Source organism: Leuciscus leuciscus, assembly GCF_965113295.1.
Source record: "Leuciscus leuciscus genome assembly, chromosome: 10".
Taxonomy (NCBI): Eukaryota; Metazoa; Chordata; class Actinopteri; order Cypriniformes; family Leuciscidae; genus Leuciscus; species Leuciscus leuciscus.
The window spans coordinates 7,183,192-7,199,211 of record NC_138734.1 but is presented as its reverse complement, the minus strand read 5'-3'; the positions used below and the strand labels follow the sequence as shown (position 1 = coordinate 7,199,211).

General features: G+C 38.8%; 1 protein-coding gene and 1 long non-coding RNA gene across 4 annotated transcripts in view; one reads left to right on the top strand and one right to left on the bottom strand.

Annotated features, from left to right (window-relative positions):
• aplp2 (amyloid beta (A4) precursor-like protein 2) overlaps positions 1 to 16,020 on the bottom strand; it is an 89,310-nt gene that overhangs the window by 46,963 nt on the left and 26,327 nt on the right. The window lies entirely within an intron of this gene.
• On the top strand, positions 5 to 4,850 carry LOC309507305. The gene is made up of 2 exons (XR_014209118.1): positions 5 to 1,412; positions 4,667 to 4,850. It is a non-coding gene; the product is annotated as an uncharacterized lncRNA (long non-coding RNA).

The following is a 16,020-nucleotide window of genomic DNA, read 5'->3' as shown; positions in this document are numbered from 1 at the left end:
GGGGAGCAGACGGGAAGAAAGGTGAGAGAAAGAATAAGAGCGGTAAGTTCAATGGACACTCTTATTACAGGCCAATAAAAGTTGAACAGGTTCAGACCAGCCATAATACACTCATGGGGGCCTAAACATCACACATGAGTTTTCTTATAATGTCTTAAATGTCATTTGACTCAGAGACAAAGGGGAAAAAACCCATTAAAACAATATATTTTCTCACATTCTGGCTATTAATAGTCAGTTGAGGATTCCATTCTCACATATGAAAGTAATAAAATAAATAAATAAAATAAAAACTTTGTTCATTATATTCGGTCCATTTTCCCAGAAAACAATTTTTTTTAAATGCATATATCTGCCAAAAATGTTATAGCTTATATACTTTTTTCAAAATTTTCCCTTGCATGCGGCCACAAAACAAACCAACATGAAATGTGTTCCCATCCCATCTGTCTATTCTCATAAAGAAATATCTTACCTAGAGTCAGCAGAAAAAACATAATGATGACAAATTGAAGCAGACATTATCTCTAGAGGCATATTCCTAGTGCTCTAGGGTTATCGTTTGCCATATCAAACGGATTTGAATTTGATTTAGTTTATACATGCTTGATCGCATTGGGAGTTTGTCTGTCTCATCCATGCTTGTTCTCAGCACACATTCATGCCTCAAAACACACACTGTGACCTTTCCTGATAACTCTCTGAATCGGTCAACACACTCCAGGGACAAAACGAAGATGTCCGACAGCCTCTAAACGCATCATTTCCTGCCGATGGCTGAGGTTGATGATGCCCACTTCACTGCACAACTCATAGCAGTAGAACCGCCGTTAAACATTTACTAACCAGTGGTCAGGTAACAGCAAAAAGTCCCCGACGGCTGGGGTTTTCACTTGGTATCTAGGATGTTTTTGCATTGGTAAACAGGTTTCTCTGTCATGTTTGCCATTACGGTCACAGAAGGGGGGATTTTTGAATTTCATAACCAAAAAGCCCTAAACCTGGTTTCACTAGAACAAGCAAAATCCCCCCATCTCCGTGAAACGAGTGAAGTTTCCCTCCTCTCACCCCTTTTTGTCCTTCCTGTAGATAGGAGGCACTTTCGTTTACATTACCATGTTCTTCCTCTTTTCCTGAAACGGGAAGCAGCTACACCCGGCCTGTCATTAAAGGTCTACACAAACATCTCTCAACTATGATGAAAGTCAAGATTCATTCTGGGTAACCGTAAGATTACACTTCTAAAATGTTAACAAACAGGAGTAATCAGGGGGCAATTAAAGAGGCGTGCATTTTCCCTCCGAACCTTGTGTTCTTTCTTGGCCGCCTAAAGACCGACACAGCCTGGAGAAGTGCGGGAGGTCGGGTCACGGCCCAGACATGTTGAACTTTGTGTGAAGATGCCAAACAAAGTGAGTTGATTGCTGTGTTGAGACATGCTACTCAAACACATTTGTGTGTATTTATGGGGTAGATATAATTATAATGTTTTTGAAAGAAGTCTGTTCTCACCAAGGCTGCATTTATTTGATTAAAAAATATATTATTATAGTTTAAAATAACTGTTTTCAATTTTAAAATGTAATTTAATCCTGTGGTGCAAAGAATTTTCAGCATCATTATTCCAGTCTTCAGTGTCACATGATCCTTCAGAAATCAGTATAATATGCTGATTTACTAATAATAATAAATAATAATTCATTACATTTATATAGCGCTTTTCTCGACACTCAAAGCGCTTTACATAGAAGGGGGGAATCTCATCAACCACCACCAATGTGCAGCATCCACTTGGATGATGCGACGGCAGCCATATTGCGCCAGAACGCTCACCACACACCAGCTTACTGGTGGAGAGGAGACAGTGATGAAGCCAATCAGTATATGGGGATGATTAGGAGGCCATGATGGACAGAGGCCACTGGGCAAATTTGGCCAGGACACCGGGGTTACACCCCTACTCTTTCGAAAGACATCCTGGGATTTTTAATGACCACAGAGAGTCAGGACCTCGGTTTAACATCTCATCCGAAGGACGGTGCTCTTTGACAGTATAGTGTCCCCATCACTATACTGGGGCATCAGGACCCACACAGACCACAGGGTGAGCACCCCCTGCTGGCCTCACTAACACCTCTTCCAGCAGCAACCTGGTTTTCTCAGGAGGTCTCCCATCCAGGTACTAACCAGGCTCAGCCCTGCTTAGCTTCAGTGGGCAACCGGTCTTGGGCTACAGGGTGACATGGCTGCTGACAAAATAGCAGCTGGAATTGCTCAATTCCAGCTGCTTACTGCTCAAAATAAAATAATAATTACTAACAATGCTGAAAACAGTTGTGCTACTTAATATTTTTGTGGAAACCATGATGCATATTTTCAGGATTCTTTGATGAATAGACAGTTCAAAAGAACAGCATTTATTTGACATAGAAATACTTGAAAACATTATGAATTAGGCTAGTTTTGATTGCTAAAAAAAAAAATATATATATATATATATATATAAATAAAATAGTAATAATATCAGTAACACAAACTATAATAAAAATTAAACTTGAAATTAAAATAAAAGAATACTACAATAACCTTAACCGTTTCAAGTAAGGGCAATTCCAGCGTTATGGATGTGACATTTGAACTCATAATGACAGGTGAAATGTCTCAGAAAAAAAAAACTTCTTATAATATTTAAATTGGAAATGCATATTCTCAGAGCACCCAATCTGGGGAATTGACAGGCAAAATATGTTTTTCTAAAATATATTTAAGCACCCCCAAAAAAGGAAAATATGCATGCGTTATGGATGTGACGGGAAATGACAGAGTTTTTGGTATACTGTTCGATTTCCTTTAAAGTCTGTGAACTTTTGAGTCCAATGTATAAATATTGCTATCCACATGATGAAGGGGTCTTAGCTGAACATAAAAATATCAATGTTTAATATATATATATTTTTATGAAGTGTATTATGAGGAAAAACCAGCGTTATGGATGTGACAAAAACCCTGTTATGGATGTGACGCGTCTGAAATAGCCTATAGAATCTGTTTGGAAAATCAACAATCAAACCATCATGGCACTTTTGTTGACGCATAATGGCTGTTTTGACATTAAGAAGACTGTCTGAAATGATTCTGAACTTAAAAAGGGTTTTGTTCTTTTGGTTAAAACTTTATTTTTTCATGGTAAAGATGACCTTTGCATGGAATTGCCCGTAACTAGTTTGTACATCAGTGTAACATTAAGACTTGCACATTTGCCAAAAGTTCAGTAAATGGGCGGATCATCCTAGCTTTAAAATGGAAAGAAGTGTTGAAAGAGAGAGGAAAGGAAAAGCAAAGGATTAGTATGGAGAGAGAGTAACAACATTGTAAAACAGCTAAGAGGAGGGCGAGGACAGCCCAGTAAACCACACACAGTCAAACGACAGACTTGACAGCTTCATCTTTCCTCCACACCTCCCTGCCTCATTCCTTCCACTCGGAAAACACTCTGCTCCGAAGCCACACAAATCCCAGTTACCTTTCAATCTCTCCCCAACAAACACCAAAGTCAATTCTGGTGTGTAATGGACAATCCAATCAACTAATGACCATGATGGATAATATCAAGACCCATCACATATTTTTTTTCCAGCTGAATTTCCTGTTTCACCGGGAAATAAGTCTAATTTTGGAAGTAAAATGGGTTGTGAAAGATGCTTTAAATAAAGCCCTGTAAAATCAAGCTGATCAAATGCATTTCTTAGCAGTATGTGTGTACCCTCAATGCTGTCCTTCAGTGGGGTAACTGATAGATAACCCGGATAAATCCCTATAAATCATGACTATGCAAAACTATCACATAAATGGATTACACATAATAAATGGAAACATTACTCACAGTAGACGATTTGAAGTCTGACAGTAATAGGCTTGAAATAAGGCAGTGAATTTATTACAAAAGCGGCACTTTGATGGCTGGTGATGCTTCAAATGGGATGACTTCAGAGGTGAAACTTCTTAAACAGAGATTTAACTTTTCCAGGATGTTACGTCTTAAAATTCATACCTTAAAATAGGTTGTTTATAGGAGGGGTTTTGTCATCAATACTGCAGTTTGATGAATTTCATGAATACAAAATATACACATGCGCATTCTAAAACTTAACCCTTTAATAATAAGAATAAGAATTAAGAATTTTAAGTATTGACCAGTTTGAAAAAAATTAAAACAAAAAATGTTAAAGCTACAAAAGAATAACATATTAAAATAAGTATTAATAATAAATAAATAATATTTGAATACTATTAAATTATACTATTAAATGGTAAAGAAAATATTAAAACATTAAAGCTATAAGAATAGTATATATGCTACTACCATTGATTTTGTTATACAATTTTAATGTTACATACAAATATTAATTAAATTCTTTAAAAAAAAAAAAAAATTATAATTAAAAAAACAAATGTTAAAGCTACAAAATAGCATTTATACACCAATCACACATAAATACATTTTATTATTATGTAATTTAAATGTAATATACAAAAAAGATATATTATTAATTTAAATATTTTGCTTTATTTATTCATTTTTTAGTCAACTTTTGGATGACTTTGCAACCATATTCCTGACCCTTGCCTGTTTTCTCATTTCTCATTCTTTCTTTGGAAACTTCAGCCTGTGGCACATTTGTAATGTTATGGCTGCTGAACACTGCGACAGGACACAACAGGGAAGCAAAAGAGATGAAATAGAGACGGAATCGAGACGGAATACAGAATCCGGATGCCTGTTTTCACCAGGAGGGAGAGAGAGACGGGGCAGAAGATCCGAAAAGGAGGACAGAGGTGATGGAACAGACGGGGCCAGTAACAATGACCAGTGTAAGCAAAAATACTCCAGCTTTAAGTGCAAGAGCAGCAGTAAGTGGAAGATGGCAAGCGGCAGTCCATTTCAACGGCACTTAAACTTTGACTGACACACACACACACACACACACTCAAAAGTAGTGGATGAAGCCTCTCGGGAAGAATCAGAATCAGTGCGAAAGCAAATGTACCCATGAGAAGGTAGCATGCTCTGTCCTAATCTCCAATGTGCTGAAGGCATAACATTTACTTCAGAGTAGACACACAAGTTTGCACACACACACACACACACACACACGTAGCCACTATGTTCAGAACTGGAAGAGGAAGCAAGCAATGGACCGGATTCCTGGAATGAAACATGGGGACGCTAATGAGAGAGAGATTTGGATATTGGCGTCACTAGTGAACAAACACGAACAACAGAGACCTTGTGTGAAAATGAGTCTCTCATTCCAGCAAAACTGACCTCATTCAGCACAAGCACACTCTACTAGTTTCGTTTCTTCTCTCTTCCCCCTTTATATTTGCTAATAGTTCAGACACACACTTTCACAATAAATCCTACTGGCCCTGCATGGAAACGTAGCAGACGAGCTTCCTGTGGCTCTGGTCATTCTGTGTTACCGCTGCTATACTCACACACACATGAGAAAACACTCCCTATCCAACTATATCCCGTAGCGCAGGACACAACCGCATGTTAAATATCACTATAAAGAGAGAGACAGCACAGTATGTCTCTGTCTGCCAAAATAAGAGGGACTCCGTTACTATATTTTAATACCACTTTTTAAAATGTATTTATTTATTCCTAATACAGTAGGAAATATCAGTTTACATTTCCAAATATTCCTTTTGCCATAAATTACAATAATCCAGTGAGATTTTTGTATGCACAACAGTCGGTGTGATCTGATCTCACCATCATCGAGTCCGTCTGGGATTACATGAAGAAACAGAAAAAACTGAGACCGGCTATATCCAGAAGAACTGTGGCGACGTCTTCACGTTCCTGACTCGATGATGGAGAGATCAGATCATACCGGCTGTTGTCAGACTCCTTGAGCAAAATGAGCATACAGAAATCTCACTAGATTATTAAAATTAATGGCAAAAGGAATGTTTGGAATGTAAACTGATATTTACTACTGACACACTACAGCAAAAGATATAAATAACTGACTTAAAACCATTTTTTGTGTGTGAAAATACTAAATGTGCCTAAGACGTCTTCACAGTACTGTATATATGCGTGTGTGTGATTATCATATAGTGTTTCATATTTCTGGCATACAAGATTAATATATAATTAAATAAAAATCAACATTAAAAAAGATTAAATTAAAATAATAAAATGTTAAAATATTATTACATTTATTAAAATTAAAAAAAATATATAAATTAAAAAACTTATAATCATTTTATTTAATTTGTTTCATAAGTGTCTTATTTAAACATTTCTTTAATTTCATTTCTGTTTTATTTGATAATAATACTACTGTTACTTTACAATACTAAACAGAAAGAGCCATTAAGATCTGCCATAAAAACCAACCAGAGCCATGTTACTGCATAAAGCAGGATTTACATCCCCCTGTAAACATCTTTACTGCAAAGGGGCAGATCATATATCACAAAACTACCCAAAGTGTCTCATCACTACAAAAACAGACATAAAGCCTCACTGCACCAAAACAGTTTCAATTCATGCGCTGAAGATCATTTTTTAAATGAATTAATAACATGTGAATGAGTCCTTGATGTTTTTATTAACCAGATGTAACAGCTTTGTAATGACTGCTTTAGCCATGGCTATATTCATAATATAGAACATCCAGGTACTTCATTGCTTAAATATTTAATAATTTGTGACCTCACACAGCTACATGAAGAGCTATTTAATGGTATCGCACACACACACACACACACACACACACACACACGTCTGGTTCGCTATCTTTGTGGGGACTCTCCATAGACGTAATGGCCTTTATACTGTACAAACTGTATATTCTGTCCCCTTACACTAACCCTACACATCACACACAACTTTCTGCATTTTTACATTTTCAAACAAAAACTCATTCTGTATGATTCATAAACTTGTTACCCATGAGTCCTCAATTTAGGTCCCCATGACACAAGTCCCTATGAGTCTATGTGCATACAGGTTTAAGTGCCCACCGGGATAGAAAAACATGTACACACACACACACACACACACACACACACACACACACACACACACACACACACACACAGGAAAGGGTAGTTATGACAGAGCCTGATGTTTGGAAACACCCCGCAGATCCAATCCCTTGTATGTGTGTGTGGCCTCTGGTTTTCTATTTTAAACTATGGGAAAATCACCCTGCAGGCCACAAACACAGAGCCCACCCCACACCTCAGCCTGGACAGCAACTCCTAAAAACATAAACAGAGACTCTTTACGCCCAGCGCAGGAATCACATCACAGTCTAATTCAACTTTTACAATGTCTGTCCATCTGTGAGCTGCTCGTAACACGTCTGGGCACTGCAGGGGTGACGTGAAGCAGACCAAACAGTCAGTATCGGTCTGCTCCACACAGCACAACTGTGAATTACGGTCACAATGAGCTTCTGAAATCTCTTGTAACCACAGACACCTGTTTGTGCTAATTGTGACGAGACTGTAGATGTCAAATGCACAAAACATGACTGTATTTTTAGGGTGGCAACAAAAAAAAACCTCAACCTCAGGTCTGGGCGGTAATTCTGAAAAAACATGGAACAAAAACATGGAAAATGGCAAGATGAAAATAAGGGCTGGATGGTATGACTATATACCTTGTGACCACAGAAATGTGTCAACAGATAGAGATTTGAAAATGTATAATAAAGTTATAGGCCTATAGTTGACGCTATGCATTTTCTAATATTAAAGCAGGGCTATGCAGTTTCGGGAATTTCTTCGCTGTATTCTTGCTTTTTGCTCGCAGGTTTCTCTATAGAGCTCCCTCTACAGCTTCGGAGTAGATATTTGACAACACTGTCGAAAAACTCGTTGGCGTGTCGAAAAACTCGTTGGTAACTCTCAGACACCAGAGGCTAGTAGATCAACGACATCAAAGCAGACGGGACATTCTTTAAAACGTCGCCTTCATTCGGGTTCGAACAGCGTGAGGGAGCGCAATAATGACAGAATTTTAGCCGATTTTTTTTGCCATAAAGCAATTCGTTACATCGTGAAACCGGATATCACGCGATACTTCCTGACGCGTGCCCGCCGGCTCAAAGTTGCAAGGGTGGTTTTTCGGCTCACAGGCGCTTGGGGGGTGCGAGACGACCACCATTCAACCCGAAAAAAGTCATATAACTATTCCAATGATTCCGAAGCTGTTCGGTTAAGGTAAAAAAGTTACTTAGTTCACCTTTAACTAACAATACGCCACATATTTGTTGCGATATTCATTTTTATTCATGTTAGTTAATAAATATACAACTGTTCATTAATAATAATAATATGAACAAATTCAACTTTTGATTTGAATAATGTATTAGTAATAGTAACGAAGATTAATAAATGCTGTAGTAGTAGTAGTAGTAGTAGTAGTAGTAGTAGTACTATCATCAAGATTTTATGGATACACAATTCCATAATAATTACAGAAAATTTTACATATTAACCAAAAAAGGTGTAGGCTGAAGATTTATCTTATTTTAGCTACCCTATTTTTCATAAGCACCACTTTCACTATTAAACTGAATCATAAAGATTTTAAAAATAAACATGTTCATGTTAATTAATGTAGTTAACTAATGCTAACAAAAGGAACCTCGCTGTAAAGTGCTACTGTTACTACTATAGTGTTTGAGTGTTCATTAGTGGGCAGAACTGCTTTATGATCTTTGCACATGAAAATTACTATAAAACATGGAGTAATGCAAAAATACAGAACGGGACGTGTCCCAGACAAGTCATGAGGAGGATGAACTTGCTATTAAGGGATGTTAGGCACAAAAGCAAAAAAGATTATATGCTGTTAACATCATAGTTAACTGCCTGGATTAACCATAAATAGGTATTACAAAGTCATTTAGTATTAAAAAATGTATTTTGTTGGATTTTCAGCAAACATAAATATATCATGATACATCAGTTGCTGTAATATACTCATGCTGTGATAAGATGTCGGACATACAGCCCTCCCCTAATGAAAATCCAATCCGGTGCTGCACCAGCCTGTCACATCATTGGGATTCCCAGAATGCAATGCTTTGCGTGTGACCCTGTGAAAGAATGCTTAACCGTGGTTTAGACCGTTTAATCCACTGCTCTCATGGTCACGTGTTACAGGAACACTGTGAATACTGTACGCGTTATAAATCAGGAAGCTGACAGACAGCACAAAGCCAGACAGGAAAGACAAAACCATTTGCCTTTTCACTTTGAATATGTCCTGTTCCAAAGGTTTAGCAGTCTGTTCAAATCTTCCTGACCTTTACATCATCAGGCTAGTTTCACATATCTGAGCAAACAGACACACTAAGTCACAAAAGACCGCCTGTTCCTACACAAATTTGAGCAAGATAAAGGTGTGTGGAGCGTCACAACTATCCCATTGTCCTGAGACTGACTGACGTCACATTTGCAGACAAGACGGCGACATTCACTCCGCAACCTCGAATCTTTGTCAGGCTTTTATCATGACTTTTGAAGTGCGGTTTGGTATGAATACTGGGTAATACTCCTAAACTAACCAACCAACATCCTACCAGCACTCAACACAAATCATAAATCTGATTTTATAAAACACTGATTTAGAAAAACATATCATGGTCATCAACTGGACCAAAACTCTCTCACACTGGCCTTAAGATATCTGGCCCACCCATATTGTTTAGACTGATGTTAATTTATGTTGAAAGATTGTTCACCTCTTTACGTTCCTTTGCGTCAATCCATGAAGAACACAAAATCTCACAGAATCAGACATTTCCCGTTTTGAATTATGACATTGCTTCGTTTGTCGGATCGGATTGCTTTCTCACCTCAACCGAACCGCTTCAGAGTTCGTTTTCAATCGGGCCGATACCACCTCGTTCAGGTGATCTTGGAGCAATTGTTTTGGTGCGGATTCAAGCATGATTGCATGTTCATATTATATGTCTAAACCAGTGGTTTTATGGGCAATTGACGCGCTTGCGACAGCTTTGTATTTTTAAATGAACCGATGCACAGGTTCCAAAACAAACACTCCAAACGAGTCAGTTGTGAAAACACCTATAGACAGAAGCTGAGAGAGAGAGAGAGAGAGAGAGAGAGGGAGAGAGGGAGAGAGGGAGAGAGGGAGAGAGGGAGAGAGGGAGAGAGGGAGAGAGGGAGAGAGAGAGAGAGAGAGAGAGAGAGAGAGAGAGAGAGAGAGAGAGAGAGAGAGAGAGAGAGAGAGAGAGAGAGAGAGAGAGAGAGAGAGAGAGAGAGATAACCCATCTTCCAAAACAGTGTGAAGGCCACCAAAGCAACACTAAACCCCACTAAATCATGACGTTGGTAAAAAGGAAGGACCTTTCAAGGATTGCGAAAAATGTGATTGTGAAAGCATCACTTCTCCGATCCCTTCCTCTGCTGCAGAGTGACTCAGTGCTTCTAAATCACTGCTGGAGTGAGACGTTATTACTGACCTAAAGCTGTGGAACACACAAATAACCAGAACTCAAGAGTGTTCAAGAGTCAAATCAGATGGAATTATATTCAGCTACCACAAATACACACAATCTACAGTGTCCCCACAAAACACTTCATTACACAGGACAACAAAATATCAAAAATGTAGACACTTTTAGGTCTTAAGTGTCCAAATACATTCTAGGGCACAGAACACACATGCATGCATAAAATGCTGAGAAACCTCCATAAATCATGCCACTGTGTCCTCTGGAACGCTTGGCCAATGTCACAGGAAGTAGAGGCCGATCTCTCCAGGAGTGTGAACCCGTTCAGCGTGACGTGTGACATTCTCATGGACAGCTGAACTCATGAGAGTATGTGTGAAAGCTCCTGAGAGCGCTGGAGTGTCTCTCCCTATGGTTCATTAGCCTTCAGTCCTTCATCTCAAGAGGTCTGACAGTACACTTTTGTGCCCACACACACACACACACACACAAAGGGGAAAGTACAAGAGGAAAAGGTCCAGGAATTCAAGCATGAAACAGTGCAAAGCTCAACAAACCCTGGACTATATCACATGACACCTAATCTCAGCATTATTCACAAAAATTTGCCCACACACACACAAAGGGGAAAAGTACAAGAGGAAAAGGTCCGGGAATACAAGCATGAAATGGTGCAAAGCTCAAAAAAGCCTGGACTATATCACATGACATCTAATCTCGGCATTATTCACAAAAAATTAGCCCACACACACACACACACACACACACACACACACACACACACACACACACACACACACACACACACACACACACACACACACACAACTGTGTATTACAATGATCCAATTTATCACAGGGCCACATTCACGGTTTAGGTGGAACTGTAATGACTAAAAGATTAGATTTCATTAGTTTAGAATGAAAATAGGTGTTGAATGAAGACTTGAAAAATTGTTCAACATGCTCTCTATGTGATTGAAAGGCAGACAGGGAAAGAACAAAGAAAGATAATATATACTAAATATATAAAAAGATGCACTATGTTTAAAAATATAGATTTTTAAGGCAAGGATTCTGCCTGTGTGGGCAACAAGTCAGCTCACTAGTACAGAGTTACAGAGAGAGTTTCAGTCAGAGCACAGACCCAAGTGTTCGAGCACGGGTTCTGCCGACATAAGTGACGACTTGTTCAAATGTCCTCATCTCTATGGAAACACCTCAGTGGCATCTCAGCTATCCACAAACAAAGAGAGAGAGATCAGTACTGTGCGGATGTGTTTCTGGCAGACATCGAGAACACTGCATTTCCCAAAAGCCAAAACAACATTCAACACCTAAAATTTCCTGCACAAAAATATCCTGAACACACCCTGTTCATGCAAACAAACCCATACAAGGAACGAAATCCCAGAAGGAATTTAGAAATTGAATGCACTGTTGCTTTCTGAAGTTTGTAACTCATATTGCAGTGGGTTCCAGCAACTGGGCATTATTGTAAACTGTTTGCTTATAAAGTTGGTTTTCTCATTCACGACAACTACAGTCATGGCAGAGCAACAACTTGAAGAGAATCTTAATCCGAAAGTTAGTTACAGCTAGTTAAACATTTGACATATTTATAGGTAGATACCAGTAACTATTGCTTTATCGTTCACTTGCTATTCTCTCCATAGCTGTCATAGAAGAGTCAAAACAGCAAACGGGTTTACTGTGATACTATAAGTTAATGACTTTGCTTTGAAACACACTACTCAACGGGGTTTTTTTTTCATTCTCATTTCAATTCTCGCCTGCAAGGTTAGGCAAAATGACTGTGCTGTTTATAGAGTGCAGTTCAAGTGTTGAGGGGCATTCAGAGGTCAGGGGTGAAAGGGCCGCTCTCCGTCAGTCGGGTCACGCTCTTCCCAGTATGCTTGGCGAGCCAGCTTTTACGAGCCTGGTGTAAAGGAGACGGCAGAGGTCAGAGAAGAGCGTAGGAGTGCAAAAGAGCGTGTTTACCTTGCCCAGACCTCAGAAAAAGCAGGACGATAATATGGTGGCCTCGACTCGAGGAGAAATCTCTGCATAGCAGCGCTCTGTCACTAGGGATGTCTATGAAGTCTATGAAGTAAATGTATCTAATTAGTGAAGTATTAAACAAAATATAGTAACATCGTCACAGACGCGTGAGCTTGTCGAGCGCATCCCTTTTTCACAGACATAGAGAGAGAGAGAGAGAGAGAGAGAGAGAGAGAGAGAGAGAGAGAGAGAGAGAGAGAGAGAGAGAGAGAGAGAGAGAGAAATGTATGTAAACTTAATGAATGTAAACAAAAGAAAACGCATTCAGAAGGGCAGACTATATTGGATCTGTGCATTCGGTCCTAAAGGGACAGCAGCCTAATAAACCTGCTGCCGAGTTTTTTTTTTTTTTTTTTTTTACTGTTCATCAAACTACAAAAGACAAAGTAATCACTCACTGCCATTGACTGAATTACTTTTCTAACTTTATAAAGATTCATCTATATTTAATTTATACACCAACCTGAAAAACTGTTTATTTCATTTGTAGCCTTTCTTTGTTCTATTGTATTTATTTAAGCTTTTTGTAATTTGATTATTTGTTCTTATTTTATTACTGACTGCTTACTTGTCTTTGTCTTAATTTTACATTAATTAGGCTAGTAGTTTTTGCTGTAGTATCAGAATTGGAATAGAGAATTGTGATATTTCACTGGTGTCTAAAGATTTGAACCACGGACCCGATCCTCAGCACTGAGCCCTGCTGGAGCAGCTCTCAATATGCGCTGTGCTATTAAATGTCAGATATAAATATGATAAAGCAATAGAATGAACAGTGAAAGTAACAGAAGCTCATACAATACATTTTAACATGCTTGAAAATAACTGAAGGAAATATATTTACTAAACAAATTAAGCCAACTAATATGATTCATATTCTTTTGGTTTCTCTATCCAATATATACAATTCTTTTACAAATGCAGTGCAAATACAGGCATCAATATCAGTATCGGCAAGTACCAAAAATTAAAGTGTCGTATCGGACTCGTAACCCTCAACGCACAAGAATGCCACGCAAGGGACGTGATGTAACAATCTGTAACGGACTGTTTATATAGACCACACTCCACCACATACATTAAGGTGATAATGTATAACCGGGACTTCATTCATCTAGAAAAGTAGTTTCAACTTTTAAAAAAAGATTTTGAAAACTTTACAGCACAAATAATAAAATATATAGCCTAAATAATAAATAATTAATGCAAGGGCTTGAACAAAAGGTACAAGCTTCACTTTTCAGCTTCTACATACTACCCCAGGTTACTTTAATTTTGAGAAAAAGAAAACAAACAAAAGGACAGGAAATAAAAGGGAAACTACAGCCTCCTGTGCTATAAAGTGCATTTGTATGACAGAAGTAGTTGTTTTTATTTGTGTCTAAGAGAGGCTGCAGTGAAGAGAGACCAGAGCAGAAGCTCTATCCCCTCCGGCACTCACTGACATACATTTCAGACACAGTCTCAAAAAAACTCTTACCTTACAACAAACACACACACTGTACACACATAGTCAGTCTTGACACGTCTCAGCACACACACAAACACAGCCTCCGGGGGACTGTCCCAGACGTCGCCAAATTACAACATTACGGCTGCCTCTTTCCCACTGCTTGATGAAGATTGAGACATTAGACTGGTGTAGAGTGGGGGGGGTTTCAAGTCGTCTATCCGAATGTGTAAAGCTGTAGCATAAATGTGTTAAAGTGGATGAATTTAAAGACGGAACAAACAGTTTATGAAAAAATAAACAAGAAAAACTACCATTTAAAGATAATCATGATTGTCATGACCTGTCCCGTCTCTAGGATGGACATAAATGGACAGAGTGAATAAAAACAACGTCAAACGAGACCGATTCATTGGCTGATTCATGACTCGGGGTGTTGATCCAGAAGAGTTTAAGAGCCATTTGACAGCAGATAGTTAGAGTAGTGCCAACATGACCTTATTAGAAACCCTCGCTGTCACTACCAGACAAGACAAGACATGAAAGCAGAAAAGGGTTGAGAGAGAACAAAATCACTCAGATACATTTTTACTCTCTTAAAATTTCCCGGCCTCTGTGAATGTTCCCTCTCTCAGCGTGACGGTCGAGAGGACTAAAAATACCATCTCATAACGACATCCAATATATACTGCAGTGAAAACACAACTCCGGCGAGCCTGCTGAACGTTTCTCTCAGATGGAAGCCGGAATTCTACAGGCGAGCAATAAAACGGAAAGCTTCACTTTAAAAGGAAATGCACCACTGGCTGCTGTCGCAAATAACAAGCGATCTTCAGTCGAACCAAAGCACTGAGGGTCCGTGTCACATAATCAATGCCTGATGGTTTCATTTGAATCTGCTTGTTGTCTTCAGACATCTGTTTCTTATAATGTTTTCGGGCATGCTGAGACAAAACAATCAACTCAACTGCACATAACCATCAAAAACCATTACAGATGTTTTAATAATCAGTGCCATTGTTTCTGATGCTGATAACAGTAGTGATTTGCATTAAAGGGGATGTATCATTAAAAAAAAGCCTTGCCCTTTCTTTCTTTATTTTTTTGATGACACAACCACATGCAAATCAACATATGACCGACTGCCTGTTTACATATCTTTACAACTTAGCCATCATAGTAATGCTGAAGTAATAAGTAAGCTAGTGATAGTGTTTAGTGTTGGGTGGTTTGTGCCATAGTCGTATCGTCCTGTTGTCGGGTGAACTGTCCCTTTAAGGGGTTTCTTGCGACTGGGCCAAGAAGATGGAGCTATTATTCCAGTATTTTTTAAAACTCATGTGCCCTTTAATTAAAAAAACTCCCCTCCCCCACTTCGCATCGACATCTCTTCTCTGAAAATAACAAACGACAATGATCCAACCATTCAAATCAATAGCCAATGGATGCAATCAGGTCCTGTTCTACATTTTATCTTGTTCAAGAAACTGCTTCACTTAGATACATATCACAATAGAGAAGAAAGACAACTTTCGTTTCATGCTGACTTTAAAGATACAGAAGCAAAAACGGCCCATAAATTGTAAGGGTCGGATATTTTGCAAAAAATGTGTAGAAAAAAAAAAAAGGGGCCATGTGTCCTCCTGAAATAAACTGGCATTGTAACAACAGAATCTGTTTTGATTGTGGGCTCTGCCTTTTCTTTCACACACTCCCCTTCCATCTGCATTCCCATCCTGACAGAAAACTCTGACACAAGCATCTTCTCCCACAGTGGCGTGTGAGATTCTCATACTTTTAAATGCATGAGTGCTCTTGTTTTGTTGCTCGGCTTCCTTCTCCTGAGTGTCTCTGTGCCATGTGACAGGTCGAACCTCTCGGCCTTCCCAATCCAGGCTTAGCAACCACGTGTCCCTTTAGAGGATTACATTCCTGACTTCACCGCGCCAGATGTTGACGACAGAAATAGACACAACAGCACTTCTTCCCCGCAGG